Source organism: Streptopelia decaocto (assembly GCF_964273445.1).
Source record: "Streptopelia decaocto genome assembly, chromosome: Z".
In the NCBI taxonomy this organism is placed as follows: Eukaryota; Metazoa; Chordata; class Aves; order Columbiformes; family Columbidae; genus Streptopelia; species Streptopelia decaocto.
Window position 1 is genome coordinate 59,720,003 of NC_138657.1, and position 7,720 is coordinate 59,727,722.

A 7,720-nucleotide genomic window follows, 5' to 3' on the forward strand; every position below is an offset into this window, starting at 1 on the left:
CCTAACAATATTTAACATTCCCAAGCAAATGTGTGTTCATGCTTTGTACAGAATAAATGCTTAGAAACATAACTTTGTTCTCACTTGGGGATAAAACATTCACTGTTAGTATTTGCGTGTGAACTGAGGGAACATCTTCAAAATAGCCTCCTTGGAGAACTGAGGGAAAAAGTAAGCAAAAATATTGCTGAAAAAAAAGCCCATGTAAATAAACAAAACTGTTCCTCAAGGTTCAATTCTGGGGCCAGTTCTGTCCAGTATATATATAAGTTATCTGGATGCAGGAGCTGAAGGCACCATTAGCAAGTTTGCTGATGATCCCAAAGTGGGAGGTGCTGTTGACTCTCTTGAGGGACAAGAGGCCTGGCAGGGGGATCTCAGTAGATCTGACAACTGGGCAGTCATTAAGGGGATGAAATTTAACAAATCCAAATGCCACATTCTGCACCTAGGACAGATTAACGCTGAGCACAAGTATAGATTGGGAGAGGAGTGGCTGGAGAGCAGCCCTGCAGAAAGAGATCTGGGGATGCTGGTCAACAGCAGCTCAACATGATCAGCAGCATGTGCCGTGGGAGCCAAGAGGGCAAACTGCATCCTGGGATGCATCAAACATGGTATGACCAGCTGGTCAGAAAAGTGGATTGTCCCACTGGATTCAGTGTTGGCGTGGCCTCACCTTGAGCACTGTGAGCAGCCCTGGGCCCCACAACTGAAGAAGGATGTGAAGGTCTTTGAATGTGTCCAGAAGAGGGCAACAAAGCTGGTGAAAAGGTTGAAGGAATGTCCTGTGAGGAGCAGCTGAGGATTTTGGGCTTGTCTCATTTGGAGAAAAGGAGGCTCAGGGCTGATCTCATTGCTCCCTACAGCTTCCTGAGAAAAGGAAGTAGACAAGGAGGTGCCGAGCTCTTGTCCCTGCTATCCAGTGACATAAGACATTGGAATGGTTCAAAACTGCACCAGGGAATGTTTAGACTGGATGTCAGGCAGCTTTTCTTTAGCAAGGGGGTGGTTCAACACTGGAGGAGGCTTGCCAAAGAGGTGATTGATGCACCAAGCCTGTCAGTGTTTAAGAGGCATTTGGACAAGGCCCTTAATAACTTGCTTTAACCTTTGGTAAGCCCAGAATTGTTCAGGTGGTTGGACTAAATGATCCCTTAGGTCCCTTAAAAGCAAAACAGTTCTGTTCTGTTCTGTTTGTTTTATTCTATTCTATTCTATTCTATTCTAGTCTAGTCTAGTCTAGTCTAGTCTAGTCTAGTCTAGTCTAGTCTAGTTTGTTCCATTCTGTTCCATTCCATTCCATTGCATTCTACTCCTATCCCATCCTATCCTATCCTATCCTATCCTATCCTATCCTATCCTATCCTATCCTATCCTATCCTATCCTATCCTATCCTATCCTATCCTATCCTATCCTATCCTATCCTATCCTATCCTATCCTATCCTATCCTATCCTATTCTTCTACGTCATGTGATGCAATGCGATGAAGATGCTGTGCTATGCTATTGTAGTCGTCTCTCGTCTAAATTACTTCACTATTTTACTCATAAGAATATAGAACTACAGTACTCCCCACCATTTTTAAGCAGTCATTACATTAGTTTCCATGACAAAGTTGTGCTGAAGACCTGTCCAGCTCTGTATATTCGGAGTAATTCCACTGGAACAAAAGATTTTATTTTCTTCAAAAAATTTCTTTAAAAGTAGATTAGTCCTAACTACTGACTAAACTGGAGGACATTTTAACAAACATGTAAGACATTCTCACAAGCCCACCTGCACTCAGACCTCCCTGACACACCAGTAACGGCCCCAGATCCCACCAGAGTGGGGATATTTCTAAAGAAACAAGAGCTTCACTTGATGCAGAGCACCCCTGAGGAAAGGGCTGCTGCAAGGCATGGCCGCCTTTGGCCAGGAGAACCGAAGCAGAGAGGCTTGTGCCTCTGCTCCTCCGTGGACCTGAGCCTCGTCCCATCTCCTGCCCCCACTCCTCTGCAGCCCACGGTGTGTGCAGCCCGCCCCTTGAGTCCTGTCACCCAGGAACGTGACAGGGCTGTGCCACTACCAGCCTGCAGGATCTGTACCCACTTTCAAGGCTTCTGGGTGGAGGAGATGGTAGGGCCCAACAGACACATGAGGAAGCTTTGGGTGCAGCACCAGCAAAAGGGAGAGAAAGCAGCATGGGAGGGGACAGCAACACCAACTGCATTGTCAGTAATCCTGAGACATATTCTGCAAATTTTGTGCCTTTCTGTTCTTTTATTCCATAGTAACTAGATGTAAGGGCCCAGGATCTCTTGGGGAGTAGCCTGAGCCCCAGCTGCCAGCCCGGCCATGGTTTAGCAGCCCTTGCAGCACCCTCCCATCATCACTGACGGTGGGGCGGCTTCTTGTGGGGCTGGGAGGGGTCCTGAGCGCAGCCGGCCTTCCTCTCGGGGCTCAGCTGTCCCTCCCATTGGCTGCCCCGGCTGGCAGCCGAGGGCCCGGGCACAGCCTCCGCGCGGTCCTCCTGCAGGTGTTCTTGCTCTCCGTGGCTGGAAACATGAGCACTGGGGGGCCTGCAGGGATGTCACGCAAAGAGACGGCACAGGAGCAGGAGCAGGGCTGCCGTCCCTCTCCCCAGCAGCACGGGTGTCCTCCAGGCCCAGCTGATGTCGGACCTCCCCGCTGCACAGGCGCACGACGGTGTCGACGAGCTGCTGGACGAAGCTCCTCGTGCGCCCGCCCAGGGAGGCCTGCAGCATCCGGATCAGACTCTCCTCATCCAGGCTGAAGTAGCGCAGGCTGGAGATGACGAGTCTCTGCGCTGCTGCTGCCTCCTGGGCATCGTCCAAGAGCTGCCCCGGCTCCTCATGCAGCCAGGGCAGCAGGGACTGGAGGGCAGCGGCGTGGACATGGAATAGGGACGCCCAGGTGTAGGCATGTCTTGTCTTCTGCTTGGCATCGGTGTTTCACTCCAGTCACCGAGCAGTCGGCCATGTCTCCCCAGGATATCTTGGGGACTGGCTTGGACCCCAGCCCACCATCCAGGCCATGGTGTTGTGGTCCCGGAACCACCCTCCCAGTGTCACTGATGGTGGGGTGGCTTCTTGCAGGGCTGGGAGGGCTCCTCAGAGCTGCCAGCCCTCCTCTTCGGGGCTCGCCGGGGCCTCCCACGGGAGCGTTGGCTGCCCTGGCTGGAAGTGGAGGGCCCGGGCGCAGCCTCCTCGCGGTCCTCCTGCAGATCTTCTCGCTCCCCGTGGGTTGGATGGGGAGCGTTGCGGGGGCTGCTGGGACCCCCCCGAAGAGCTGGGCTGGGGGCAGGAGGCTCCCCGTGGGAGGCAGCAGGGCCCGGAGCAGGATCAGGGCTGCTCTCCCGCTCCCCAGCAGCAGGGGTGTCCTCCAGGCCCATCTGACGTCGGACCTCCCCGCTGCACAGGCGCACGATGGTGTTGATGAGCTGCTGGACAAAGCTCCTCGTGCGCCCGCCCAGGGAGGCCTGCAGCACCCGGACCAGAGAGTCTTCGATGAGGCCGAAGCGACGCAGGCTGGAGATGAGGAGTCTCTCTGCTGCTGCTGCTGCCTCCTGGGCATCCAAGAGCTGCCCCAGCTCCTGGCGCAGCCAGGGCAGCAGGGGCTGGAGGACAGCGGGGTGGACGCGGAAGATGGCCGCCCAGGTGGAGGCGTGGAAGCCGCCCACTGGAGCCCTGGGCAGCGGCCCCACAGCCGGTGGCCGGGCTGCTGCAGGCTGGTGGAGGCCGTGGGCGGCTGGCTGTCCGGGAGCCCCTCCGGTCAATGGGACGACGACCGATCGTACACGTGGTGGGACGACCCGCTCCTTATAGTCGTCGTCCGCCCGCACCGAGTGCAAGATGGAGGTCACCCTCCTCTTGCAGAGGGGGCACTCGGGCTTGGTCTCAGCCCACCGCACAATGCACGGGTAGCAGAACTGGTGGAGGCACGGCAGGACGTAGCTGGCCTCCTCCCAGCTGTCCAGGCAGATTGGACAGCGGGTGTCCAGCTCCACGGCCATGCTCTCCACGTGCGGCAGTGGGCTGTGGGGAGCTGGGGATGTCACGCTGCTCCCTCTCGCTGGCGCTGCAGCAGCGGGTGTCACGCTAGGAAAAGAAGAGAGGCCACAGTCCATCGCTGGTGCGGGCAGGGCTGGAAGCAATGCCCAGGGCCCTCAAGAAGGAGAGCCTCCTGGCTCCCCAGGGTGAGCTTTCCCCTCTCAGCTCACCTCTGCTGCTGCAAACGCTCCGCCTGGGTGTCCCGGCTGCCTGCACGAGCCAGGGCCGGGCAAAAACCTCTGATGGCTCTGGGGTCGCGCACTGAGAGTTGCACTGAAGAACTCCCTGAACTCGACCTCAGCACCAGGAACCGCCTCGCAGAACACTCCAACCTCGCGTCCTCGCTCAGCTGGCGTGCGGGCAAAAACCGATGGGGTCAGGCTCGGCGCCCGGATACAAGCAGCAAGGGATGCGTGGTCACAATCCATCTCTCGGTGATGTCACCGTCCATCGCTCAGGGACATCACCGTCCTTCTCTTGGCCAAATCACCATGGGCCATCATCTCCCACAGTGCTCAAATGCATACGTGGTGTCACTGCAAGGCCACTGTTCATTCCATGCGACATCTCTTGCCTTCAGCTCAACAACCGTGTTTCACTCCAGTCACCGACCCCCCGCCCATGTCTCCCCAGGGTCCCGTCAGGTCACTACAACCATGGCTGACGTCTCTGAGCACATGCGACCAGAGGGTTCACTCAACAACGCCTCCTGCCTCCCTGGGAGGCTGCAGCACAAAGTCCCATGGGCTCTCCCTGCACCCCAGCACTGCTGGCCATCCCTCTGCGCTCCCCTTCTTCCCCCCACAGAGGGTCACAGGCAGCACCTGGCTGACTCTCAGGGATCCTGTTCTACCCAGGGGGGGATCAAAGCCCCTGGCTGCCTCCAGCCCCGAGCCCTGCGTGTCCATTTGCTGAGGGCGGCTGCACCACACACGCCCTGTGGAGACATCGCAGGACACGCTCCCTTGTCCAGAAGGGTCTTTGTGTTCGGTTCCAGATGCCCCTTGGGCCAGGCTGGTCTGGATGGGGCCCAGCCTCCCTGGGTCAGAGTCTGCAGGGTGATGGGGGCACAGCACCAAACACATGGTTTGCAGTCCATAGCCACTTTGTGCCATCCTTGAAGGTGTTTTCTTGTCTGAAAGAATCCTTTTTGTCCAGCAAAGTGCAAAACAGGCCTTATGCTGTAGGTGCTCATAGTCATGTATTGCTTCCTGTTTTCCTCGATGGTGCGATATTGCCCAAGTAAATTCTGTTCCTCCTAGCAAAGTGCAAAACGCACCTTACCTCACAGGTGTCCATAGGAGTCTGTAGCCACTTTTCGTGACATTAAGTAGATGCAATTTTGGTAAATACGAGCCAAACTTTACAACACACAGCTTAAGATTTCAACACGTTCAGCTTACTAAGTAACATGAAGCAGACAGTATATTAAAAATCACCCGACCTTGTAATTCTAAGTGATTCATACACACGTACTTAAGCTGAATGCTTGATACAAAACTTAAATTGGGCCCATCCAGTGATCTGTTAGCAATAAAAGACCTTTGCCAAAGAGCCACTCTTGCTTAGCAGAGAGAGCTCAAAACAGGCTCACCCAGGCTGACATCCGTGTGGAATAAAGGGGTTGGCTTAAAGTCAAATCACATACAGCGGGCAAGGTCTGCACAAGGCTCCTTGCGCCCACAACTTATTGGTGTTCAGTGTGTCGTCCTGCTTCCTTGCGGGTTTCCTAGAAGGAGTTCGTGGCCCAGCTGCAGCTCAGGCCTTTAGCTCCTTTGGAGCCTTAACCAAACTGCTGCTGGTTTGGCTGAGTGAGTGCCTCTTTCACATAGGTGCATTCTTCAGATATATTCTCCATATACCTTAGAAATACTGGTAGACTAGTTTGGGCTTTTTGCCGGTGCTGGCTCAAGTAGCTGCAGAAGGTCCCAGCTTTCACTTGCTTCAGACGCATCATACCGAGCACCGTTAGACTCCTGGAACCGGACTTCTGGTTGTATTTACTTTTTAATTTCTGTGACTTCTGCCAACTGTTCTTGTTTCTCTCTGTTGTGTTTTCTCCTATGGCACTACCGAAGGTTTCTCAGATTAGAATCTACTAATGAACATTCTACAGAGAGCATTTTCAATGTGTCGAGGGTTTAGATTGCGGGGTGACAATAAAACCCTGGCAGATGTATTGTTAACCTCCTCTTCCCCCCACTTCCCCCGTTTGCCCCTCCCTCTCCCCCCTTCCCACTCAGGACAGGCGATCGGGAGGAAAAGAAGGACGGAGGGAAGAGAGGTGGAAAAATTAAAAATGCTTTACTAATGCTACTAATAAGAATAGAGAAAATAATACAAAACATACAAAACCAATCTTGAAAGTCTCAGCAACTGCAGAGCCGGCACCCAAAGTCTGGGACTGGACTCTGCAGCCAACCGGAGCTGGATTCAGTCTCTCACTAGGCCTCAGTTCGCAGGGCCGACTAGCAAGGTCCTCTCCTCATGTCGGCCATAAGGAAAAGGGACGACGAAAGAGCAAAGAGGCAAAGAGGACAAGATCCTCGTGATCTCCCACTTTTATATGAAGTATTCACGTGGATGGAATGTTATACACAGTTGGTCAGTTTCTTGCTCACTTGTTCCTCGTTGCCCCTCTGGCGAGATGTGAATCTCTCCTTACCAATAAGTTCGCATTCCATTGCTATGTTTACCAAAACACGTATCTGGTTCTCCAGGAAAATGCAGCTAATATGAAAGCTTTAGCTGACAGGCAAAATTCACTAAAAGAGAAACTTGTTTTTTAACAAAACCAGGACACAACGTAACAGTGTCTGGCCCTGATGCTGATTATTTTTGTGCTGTGGAATATAGGAAGCAGAGTGCTGGTGGATAAAAATGCTACCAAGTAAAAAGTTGATGAGTTGATATTAATCAATGTCAAATACCCTTTAATACTAGGGTTTTTAAAGGTAAGGGCTGATTTGTATTAGAACGGAAACAAGTCATTTAAAAGCCATGTTTATGGAAGCCAATAGCCCTGAACTTGTTCTGGTTTTCCTTAAAAATAGGGGACGCCGTTTCAGTTTAGGCAGAACTGTAGGAGATCACGTACAGACGGCTAGAAAGCTTCTTGACACTTGCTCATCTCCCCTCCATGCTCCCTCTGTACATACATACGCTGTCACTCCTCCGGGTTCATCTGTTTGTTTCCAGGCAGGGGTGGAAAGTGATAGAAAAATAATACAGTTGTAGTGAACGATAAAAGAACGTGGTCTTTGCTATGTAGAAGATGCACAGTCCGTGAATGGAAGGAAGACTACTGGCCTAAATGCAGATGTGCATGGATGGATGGATGGATGGATGGATGGATGGATGGATGAATGAATGAATGAGTTTGCCAGACAAACTGGAGGACAAGTTATGTGGTGAAGGTAGGAATTAGAATGGTCCTAGCTCTCTTTGTGTACCCATAATAGGATCTGGATTTAGTTATTCGCTGACACATTTGGAGCTGTGCTCGCAGTAAGCAAGAAAAAGCACTGAGTGACATCACTCAGTTAGTTCTGGGGAAAGGACTTGAAGGGATGGGAGTTGTGTGGATTTGGACAAGAGGAAGTGGGAGAACTAACAGATTTAATTTGGAAGGTTGATTTCAAATAGAGAAACTTGAGAGGTCTA